Raw genomic sequence first — 8,544 nt, forward strand, 5'->3', positions numbered from 1 at the left:
GACTAAATTTTTTACAGATGGCAGAATAAGGACTGATGCAGTTGGCCAAAACTGACCTTTTATGATTTTTGAAAGCAAACGTTTACTGAAAGAGAACTCTACTATATTACCAATGGGGGAAATTTTCTGGATGCTTACACTGGACAGCTCAGTTCACATTCACTGCCAAACACATTTATAAAAAAGAAAATCAATAATCATATTTTCCATGGTACCTATTTTCAACTTCCTCTCAAAAATTTTTGCCCTGTAGTTGTTTTTTCTCAAACACAAGTATGTTTCTGAGGAAAAACATTTTCAATAAGAATAGGATTGTAAAGTACATTGAAAGTACATGCATTTTAGGAAGCTTACTGTTAGCTTCACAACCTACTGTAAAGGTTGAGGATGATGGATTTTTGCCTGGTATTCTAGACAGTAAATTCAGAACTGATTTTAAGTTCTTCCAGAATGGAGCTCCTTTTAAACTTATTTCAAAATATAACTCCCTTTTTCAAAGAGGTAGAGGGGTTTCAGAAATTTTATGCTCTTTAAGATGTTAAATAAAACTCTTAAAAAACAAAATTTTGATAAGTGAAAAACTTAGAATATTAAAATCTATAAAATGTGGGTGGGAAAAATTAAAGGTGGTTTGTCACAATATATTTTGGGTTTGATGAATTTTAAAAGTTTAGTAGGGAGCACATATAATAAACTGAAACAGTACAGAGAAGATTAGCCTGGCCCCTGCACAAGGAGGACAAGCAGATTATTTAAGGATTTTTTTTTTTTACATATATGTAATAAAAATGGTTTTAAGACTGCTGCTTGCATCCTACTAGAGAAGAATTTTGTTCTGTTTATTCAGGGAATGGATGTGATACCCACTCTGTAATGAATTTAGAGAAGTGCCTAGAAGCACAAATAATAAAGACTGTTATATAGATCTATTTAGACACACACACATACAAGTTGGGGGAAAAATTGAAATGGTGAGCTCAAATTATAAGGAGAATTACTAATTTCCATGATAGCCATAGTTTAGAACTTTATTTCTTTTTCCAGTAAAGTTGTATTTTTATTTATTTTTAAATGCTTTTTAAAAGATTTATTTATTTATTTTTGGTTGCTCTGGACCTTTGGTGCTGCATGCAGGCCTTCTCTGGTTGTGGAGAGCAGGGGTTACTCTCCGGCTCCTGTGTGTGGGTTTCTCCTCGTGGTGGTTTCTCTTGCTGTGGAGCATGGGCTCTAGAGCACTGGTTCAGTAGTTGTGGGGCTCAGGTTTAGCTGTCCTGAGGCTTGTGGGATCTTCCCTAACCAAGGATGGAAACTGTGTCCCCTGCATTGGCAAGTGGACTCTTTATCACTGAGCCACCAGAGAAGCCCCTAGAACTTCATTATCTTATTTATTAAGTGGGTAGTTTTATTACTTACTTAATAAGTAGCTTACTTATTAAGCTACTCTTTTGATATGCAGACTTTTAAAACATTCTGTTTCATAGCTGATCATCAGAAAATCAAAAACATTGCAATTTTCTTTCTCAGGAGAAAATAAATACTGTAGGTATTCAGACACCATTTAATGTATGTAAAGTATGACATTGGCACCTAATCTAAGCTCCCCAAATGACCTTCTTCTGTTAAAAACTGCACAAGTCTATATGGTTTTAAAAACAATAACAAATAGATAATTTAAAGTGTAAAATAGTACCCTGACTTTGGAGAAAGTTTTGACACTTTCTTATAAAACTATAAATATGCCCTTGTTCTCTGTTCTAGAAATTCTATCCCTAGACTTTTACCAAAAAATAAAAATGCATATTCACTAAGCTTTACTCATAAGTAGCAAAAACTGGAAACTCAAATTCCATTAAGAAGGGAATGCACAAATTTTAGTATGTTTATGCAGTGGAGTATTATTTGGCAATAAAAAATATATTGATAGACACAACAACATGAATAAGTCAAACAAATGTTATGCTTAGTAGAATAAACTGAAAATAAAAGAGTACACAGTTCCATTAACACGAAGGACAATATTGTACAAAACTAAATCAACAGCTTTAAAAATCAAAAAGTGTTTGTCTCTGGATAAAGGAGAAGATTCACAGGGAAAAGACTTGAAGATACTTTCTGGGATGGCGGCAATGTCTGTTCTTCACATGGGTGGCTGTGTGCCTTTGTCAAAAGTCATGAAACTGTACACTTAAAATGTGTGCACTTTTACTAGTGATTAATTTTATTTTGAAAAAGAACAAATGTATATATTTTTAAAGATTTTTTCACATATGTCAGGCAAATCAAAAGAAGGACTTCTTTTATGTGCCTTCCCATATCACTGTTTGTGAACTTAAGTGGTTCTAATGACAAAATGAACAGATTTAACTCTGCAACTGTGCATCATTTTTCTAACTGGTCTATTTTCCAGAAGGTAAGAGCTTGCCTTTTGTTAAAAAATTTAAATTGTTTGTAATACAGCACATAAATTGCCATTAAACATGGCAATGCAATGAGAACCTCTAGAAGAAACAGGTGGGATCCCTTCCCATTTTTTTCCTTATGACTTTGAGAATAAATCTCCCCCAAATGACACCTTTCTCCTTCAAACACTTCAGTTGTATATTTTATAACTTTTACATATGTCATTTTTACATGACAGTCACAGCTCCCACCTGGAGTTTTGCAACACTGTCCGCATGTTACCCTTTTTTTTAGAATATGCATGTTTTATTCTGAATAATTTTGCATAATAAAAATGAAAGTATAAAATAATTAACACAAAATATTTTAACAAGCTAAAATAAATCTAGAAAAAAAAAAAAAGCAGAAATGTAATCCATGGCAGAGTTTCCAAAAGTCATATAAAAGTTCTAAAACATCCTTCCAGTTTCACTAACTGAAAGATTTGAAGGTCAAAATGAAACCTCAGGATCAAGGATCTAAAATCATATAATAATAAAATAACATCCTCTCTAGACAGTTAATATTGATATTGAGGTATAACAGATTCAACAAATTTTTTTTAAATCATGCAAATGATTTAATAGCCACAACGATTTTAACTAACAAGCTGAGAAAAACTTAAATACTAACAGATTGATTTTTTATTGACTTGCACATTCATTCATTCACTTGTTGTTCATTCTACCAACAAATATTTATTGGGAATCTTTTATGTTCTTAGAAGGTTCTAAGAACTTGGACTAGGTAGAAGACAAACAGATTAAAATGTCAGCTTTTCAACATGAGATAGAATGTTTGATATTGTACCAAAGGTAAAAAGGTAGGAAAGTGAAACATAAAATTAAAGGAACAGTATTGAAATTTTTAATAAGGTACAGGAAAAGCCTACTGGTAGACATGGATTTTGAGTAAGGACCTAAAAGAAATAACAGAGTTAGAAATGCCAATACCTGAGAAAGAACAGCCCAGATAGCAGGAAAAGCAATGCAAAGGCCCTGAGATGGGACAAAACCTGACTAGTTTAAGATGTTGAAAGCAGCCCTTACAGCTAAAGCAAAGAGCAGGAAAGAAAGGGAGAAGGTAAGATCAAAGAAACACTGTAGGCTAGATTACACAGGGCTTTTCAGGCTGTAAAGAGTGGTTTTTATAGTGCTTGGGATGGGGCTATTGAAGGTTGAAAGCAGAAGGGTGACATGGTCTCATTTCCATTTTAACTAGATCCTTCTAGTTTCTCTTTTCAGGACAGAACGGTGAGGGTCAAGGGTAAAAACAGGAAAGTCATTTAAGAGGCTACTGCAATAATTCAGATAGAGAAAGCAGTAACTTGGAACAGGATGGAAGCAGTGGATAGTGGAGATAAATGATTGAGTTTTAATATATTTTGAAAGTAGAGTTAAGATTTGTTGGCAGATCAAATACGAGGTGTGAAAAAAAAAAAGTCAAAGATTAATGCAAAGTTTTTGGACTAAGCAAAAAAAAAAAAAGGACATTGATTCCCAATATAACCAGTTTGAGTTAAGTCCTTGTCATATTAATGGTATTATACCCATTTGACAAGAGGGAATTACAGCATTCTTCTGCAGCTAAGAATGAAACAAATAAAAACCCTTTCCTTCTGTCATGCTGCTGCTGCTGCTAAGTTGCTTCAGTCGTGTCCGACTCTGTGTGACCCCAGAGACAGCAGCCCACCAGGCTCCCCCGCCCCTGGGATTCTCCAGGCAAGAACACTGGAGTGGGTTGCCATTTTCTTCTCCAGTGCATGAAAGTGAAAAGTGAAAGTGAAGTCCCTCAGTCGTGTATGACTCCTAGCGACCCCATGGACTGCAGCCTACCAGGCTCCTCTGTCCATGGGATTTTCCAGGCAAGAGTACTGGAGTGGGGTACCATTGCCTTCTCCGTCCTTGTGTCATAGGATGTCTGAAATTCTTTCATAGAAGTGTTATTCTTCTAACTTGAGTCTTTGAATCAAATTAAATGTAAACTCTATGTTTATTATTGATTTTTACTAATACATGATTTTAAGGTAGAGTAAAATGACATCTCTCTATATGAGAGGATAAAGTTATAAAAGATACAGCTTAAATGGGAGGTAGAATTTTTAAAGGGTCCAGTTCAGAACTGGGTCTAAGTACAGGTGATGGTCTGAAACATAAAATAATCTTTATGCAATCAAATTGTGTTAAATGTATCACTAATTTGTAGTGTTCATTACTCAATAAAATTGATATGGAAGTCAGCTGTTAGCTCTGAGTCAGCACTAGGTTGAAATCCAAAGTCCACTTCTTTAAGCTGCGGGTGTTAGGCAAGTTATATAACTTCTCTAGATCAATTTTCTTTGTATCACAACTAGATATACAAATACCCCCTTAAGTTCTTATTTTAATAATTTTATTTATTTAATAATTTAAAATATCTGGCATATTTTAGGTACCTAGTAATAGTTGTGATTATCATTTGATATCATGTCAAATTTTCTAACTTACTCTGGTAATATATTAATTATTTTAATTTCAGAATCTAGTTAGTTATTTAGAAAGGACAAATAATAAATATTTATTGTTGGATAAAATGTTATATTGAATATTTATTTACATGAGTGATATTTAGAAGATTTGCATTTAGTTTCAGGAACATCTCTTCTTTAGCACATAACTTTACGTGGAGCCAATGGTGAAAGGTAATCTGTTCAGTAGACTCACTAAATATCACCCCAATCATCTCTTCCCTTAACTTCCCTACTACAGAGCTTTCTATTGCAGCTAAAAGTAAAACATGGCATAGTCCTAACCAATAAAATCTAAAGAAAACTCCTGGGTAAGGTTTCCAGACAGATTTTTGTTTTCCCAGTAAAAGGGACACTCTCAGCTGATGTATCTCTCTCTCTCTTTTCCCCCTTTCACCATTGTTTTTCCCCTTCATCCATGCATAAAACATGCATAAAAATGCTTTGAGGTCCGGCAGCCATTTGGGGATTATAACATTATAACTATGGGCTTCCCAGTTGGCACTGGTGGTAAAGAGTCTGCCTGCCAATGCAGGAGATGTAAGAGACACAGGTTCGATCTGTGGGTCATGAAGATCCCCTGAAGGAGGAAATGGCAACCCACTCTAGTACTCAAGCCTGGAGAATCCCATGGACAGAGTAGCTATGGCCCATAGAGTCACAAACAGATGGACATGACTGAAGCAACTTGGCACACAGGTAATAATTCTGAGAACAAAATACAACACATGGCAGAACACAGAGATGAAAATAATATGCACCTCTGAAAAAATTATCAAGAAGTACTAATATGAGGTATCAACCAGATATCCTATTTTGTGAGAAAAAATTAAAACATATTTAAGCCATAATAGTCAAGTTTACTTGCGAAAAAGTGAAACAGTGAAAGAGTTAGCCACTCAGTAGTGTCTGACTCTTTGCGACCCCATGGACTGTACCCCACCAGGTTCCTCTGTCCATGGGACTTTCTAGGCTGGAATACTGGAATGGCTTTCCATTCCCTTCTCCAGGGGCTCTTTCTAACCCAGAGATCAAACCCAGGTCTCTTGCATTGCGGGCAGATTCTTTACCATCTGAGTCACAAGGAAAACTCCAAGCTTACTTGTTCTTGTGGCCAAATACAGTTCTGATTTTCTACTTCTCTTTATATTAGGCAAGCAATACAGATCCACCTTGTTCCTTTAAATTTTATCTTGACTTTTTTTTCTAGTAAGATACAATATCATTACTATCCAGTTCTCCTTATTTAAATCATGTAAGGTAAAGCCTTTGACTGTGTGGATCACAAGAAACTGTGGAAAATTCTGAAAGAGATGGGCATACCAGACCATCTGACCTGCCTCTTGAGAAACCTGTATGCAGGTCAGGAAGCAACAGTTAGAACTGGACATGGAACAACAGACTGGTTCCAAATAGGAAAAGGAGTAAGTCAAGGCTGTACATTGTCACCCTGCTTATTTAACTTATATGCAGAGTACATCATGAGAAGCGCTGGGCTGGAGGAAGCACAAGCTGGAATCAAGACTGCCGGGAGAAATATCAATAACCTCAGATATGCATTTGACATCACTCTTATGGCAGAAAGTGAAGAGGAACTAAAAAGCCTCTTGATGAAAGTGAAAGAGGAGAGTGAAAAAGTTGGCTTAAAACTCAACATTCAGAAAATGAAGATTGTGGCATCCAGTCCCACCACTTCATGGGAAATAGATGGGGAAACAGTGGAAACAGTGTCAGACTTTTGAGGGGCTCCAAAATCACTACAGATGGTGATTGCAGCCATGAAATTAAAAGATGCTTACTCCTTGGAAGGAAAGTTATGACCAGCCTAGACAGCATATTTGAAAGCAGAGACATTACTTTGTCAACAAAGGTCCGTCTAGTCAAGGCTACGGTTTTTCCAGTGGTCATGTACGGATGTGAGAGTTGGACTGTGAAGAAAGCTGAGCACTGAAGAATTGATGCTTTTGAACTGTGGTGTTGGAGAAGACTCTTGAGAGTCCCTTGAACTGCAAGGAGATCCAACCAGTCCATCCTAAAGGAGACCAGTCCTGGGTGTTCGTTGGAAGGACTGATGCTAAAGCTGAAACTCCAGTACTTTGGCCACTTCATACGAAGAGTTGACTCATTGGAAAAGACCCTGATGCTGGGAGGGATTGGGGGCAGAAGGAGAAGGGGACAACAGAGGATGAGATGGCTGGATGGCATCACTGACTCAATGCACATGAGTTTGGGTGAACTCCGGGAGTTGATGATGGACAGGGAGTCCTGGCATGCTGCGATTCATGGGGTCACAGACAGTCACACACAACTGAGTGACTGAACTGAGCTGAAGGTATTTCTGGGCTTCCCTGGTGGCTTAGACAGTAAAGAATCTGCCTGCAGTGCAGAAGACCAGATTTGATTCCTGGGTTGGGAAGATTCTCTGGAGAAGGAAATGGCTACCCACTCCAGTATTCTTGCCTGGAGAATTCCATGGACAAAGAGGAAAGCTATTTGAGGGGAAATTTTTATGAAAATATACCCATGCTTTTCTCACAGAACCTTTTATTAAACTTATGTGAAATATATACATATAACTATTGCTTCTAAATGAAGAGGAATTTTTAAACAAAATTAACATCACAATACAGAAATTTTTAATACATTTATGCATGTTTTTTATTTTAAAAAGTTAATAACTTTTCTCAGAGAATTGATAAATATTCCCTAAAGGTTGAAAACAATTTTTCTCCATTTTAAAAAGGTGCACTTTTTTAGTTTGTTTATCATAGAAGGAAATAAATATGAATATACTTTTAACCTAGAGCTGTTGTTGTTTCTTCCTCTAAATGAATAAACATGATATTAATGGTAGCATTAAGGCATATCAAATAGTTTCCTAAGTAAATCAAGCTTATGTCCCAAAATGGCACTTCCACTGGCTTTTTCTTTGCTTCCCTTCCTTCCTTTTCATTTTGGCCTGCTATATGGCAATCGTAAAAAGGAACAAAAATGGAGATGGAAAGTGACCTTAATTTTCCCATATCAGACAAGGTTAGCAACCTATAAGTCCCATTTGCAGTAGTTTCACTTAAAGATAAATACTACATAGGAAATGCATTTTGCAGGGGTAATACTGGTGGTGCAAGAGTAATATAAGCTGACTAAGTGAAGAATCACTTTTCTTAAAAGAGAACACTTCAGGCAAAAATCTTTAGATATTAAATTATTTACACATTCCTATTTATAGATAGTCAACAATGGTTACAATAGTTCATATGACAAAGAACTTCTGAAAAAGAATATTTCTGGTAGAAGAATCCAAGGGTAGCTATAATGGTCAAAGTATTTGTTTATTTGTTCTCTCCATGTGCTATTGTCCTCTCAGATAGGCCAAACATTCAACTGCCAAGACCATTAAATTTTATTGTAAGAACTCAAAAGCATATATCTGGGATTTGATTAAGTACCACAGCAAATGTATTGCTTTTCACACATACACACATAGTACTCAGCAAGTTTCCATGCAGTCAAAAGGAACAGAAATGTGTGTCTCTGTGTGTGTAATGAGAGACAAAGATATAAAATGGAAACCTGATGAAAATAAAATGCTAGAAAAA

At 35.9% G+C, this 8,544-nt stretch overlaps 1 non-coding gene across 1 annotated transcript; it reads left to right on the forward strand.

The window, feature by feature from the left end:
• Window positions 1–668: 668 nt before the first annotated feature.
• Window positions 669–771, forward strand: LOC139179050 (U6 spliceosomal RNA). Its single transcript, XR_011563469.1, has one exon. It is a non-coding gene; the product is annotated as a U6 spliceosomal RNA (small nuclear RNA).
• The last annotated feature ends 7,773 nt before the right edge of the window (window positions 772–8,544 follow it).

The sequence above is a fragment of the Bos indicus genome, chromosome 2 (genome assembly GCF_029378745.1).
Source record: "Bos indicus isolate NIAB-ARS_2022 breed Sahiwal x Tharparkar chromosome 2, NIAB-ARS_B.indTharparkar_mat_pri_1.0, whole genome shotgun sequence".
Classification (NCBI taxonomy): domain Eukaryota; kingdom Metazoa; phylum Chordata; class Mammalia; order Artiodactyla; family Bovidae; genus Bos; species Bos indicus.